This window comes from Lycium barbarum, chromosome 4, assembly GCF_019175385.1.
Source record: "Lycium barbarum isolate Lr01 chromosome 4, ASM1917538v2, whole genome shotgun sequence".
In the NCBI taxonomy this organism is placed as follows: Eukaryota; Viridiplantae; Streptophyta; class Magnoliopsida; order Solanales; family Solanaceae; genus Lycium; species Lycium barbarum.
The window spans coordinates 39888229-39890638 of NC_083340.1; positions in this window are offsets into that span (position 1 = coordinate 39888229).

Genomic DNA, 2410 nt, shown 5'->3' on the forward strand with positions numbered 1-2410 from the left:
TCAATAGCCTCATATAGATCATTGATGCATTCATAGGTATTGTCAACAGGGAACCGAACTCCAGCATCCTAAAAATAAAATTAGAATACACATATGTAATTACGGGTAAAAACTTTGAACATACATATATCTCATATACACTTAAAAAAAAACAACAAAATACAGCTGAATAAAAGAAAATATACATCTAAATCCATACGTCCTCCTGAGAAGTCACTGCCTTTTCCCTTGTGCGGGCACCTACCTAATTCTCACCTAGTATGCGAAACCTAACCAACCAACCCGTTATTAAAACTCGCTTTCAATTCAACAACTCGTAGGAAAGAACATTAAGTAAGGAAACATAACGACACTCTTTAAAAATTTAAACATTACAACTTCTCAGAACCTAGTCTAGACATGTACAAGAGCTTTTACAATACAGTGGAGTAAACTCAAAATAAAAATGACCCAACTTCTGCCTTGGAATAAGATACACAGAAGCTATAGGGAGATGTCTGCCACTTCCTCTATCGAAACCTTCAAGCCATAACCTGAAACACATCTACACCACGAAAAGGATGTAGCAAGAGTAGTATCAGTACACCACACGTAGTGGTAAGCATCACAGGCTTACTGAGATTAGTTCACGCAATACGATATAGAATTAATCAAAATAAAAAGATAAGTACAATCATAACACCCTTTTAAATCCTACACATGCTTAAACAGTTCCAACATAAACATGCTCATATCCCTTTACCATGTCTGCGCAACAACAGGATGTAAGGACCAACAGACAACGAACAGTTACATTCAAGACAGACTCCTAGACCGGCTAACCCACCACAATCAATAAAAAACAGACATCAACCTCCATAATTTAATAGACTCGTGAATTGACAGATAGACACCACGGTACAGCAGCCCATATCAGACATTTAGTCAATAAACACTTATCAAATGCAAGTAAACCAAGTAAAAGCAATACAACCAACTACAGTAGCTCGACTGTACTTCTAAACTTGAGCCATGCTAAATGGAATCACTCCAACACCACCTTTTCTCATTAGTCAATCGAGTCATGAAGTTGCACATAAAAATAACGCCCACGACCAAATAACATTATCAACAGGATGAGCCATCAACCAATCACAGGGATATGATAAGTCCAATCATCAACCAAACACAGTAATAATATGAGACCAATGCAATGTAACCCAATAATAATAGTATCACATCCATGTAGACACATGCTAAATGGTAATATTTTCCCAAGTAGCCATGACCTGCATGAGACCTATGGTGCCCATGTACCACTGTCTCCGAAACTGACCTCGGATCACGAGCCTGTAACTAGGACACATCCCGACCCCCTATCAAATGTGCCTTTGTGTGTGTATATATATGTGTGTGTGTGTATAACATCAATCTCTCGTATTTCTGGTTCAACAGTCAATATGGGACATAATCAATCAATAATGTCAACGTAAAGATATACAAGGCACCATGCCACAAATCATAACGAGACTCAGATAATTTCACTCAACAATAGCAAGACTATGCAACCATCTCAATCAACAAGAAGAGTATCAATGCCAATGAATGCAAGACCCCAATTTCACAGTTTCATGATAGACTTATAGAATACACTCAACAACAACATGGATAGACAACGAAGTCATTACATTCAAAGTACGAATCACCCAAGTATACGATATAACAAGACCCTATTGTGGCAAGTTCAGTAATAGATGACTACCCCACACTAATTAATCTGCACCTAGAATATATACATAACACCTACTTCCCCTCAAACACAACGACTACACGATTTCGCTCTACTCCTCATTTAATGGCGACTAGCCCACAAACAACATTCTTACTAACCTTGATAATATCCAACTGAACTCCGTGTCCGAAGATCTAATCATGCTTTCTCCTATAAACCCTATAGCATATATACTACTCACTAATCAAAGTCTAACTCAATTAAACCATAACTTACCTCGATAACGAGCCGCTGTCCCGAATTTTCATAGAGTCTCCACTTTCCCGTTTCCAACCAGAAACTGTTACGGAGAAGTCTATCACGAACACGAGAACAAAATTCGAATTTAAGCATACATTGTAATCTAGACTCAATAATTACTAATATTTATAATTCATAGGTCAAGACTTAATCCATTCTCTAAATATTGATAGAATCATTATTCGTGATTAGTTTATCATCCCAAAACACGAATCTATGAGAATGTTTCGAAAGTATAAGATTTTCTAGTCAAGATCACCCGTTACACTTTTCTTGGGTGGAAATATTGATAAGGACCCCATCTTTATTAATCTCATGAGATAAAGCTTAGGAAAAGAAGAATTTTTCTTTGAAGAAGATAACATGAAGAGTGTTTGAAGATTTACCTTTCTCAAGCCT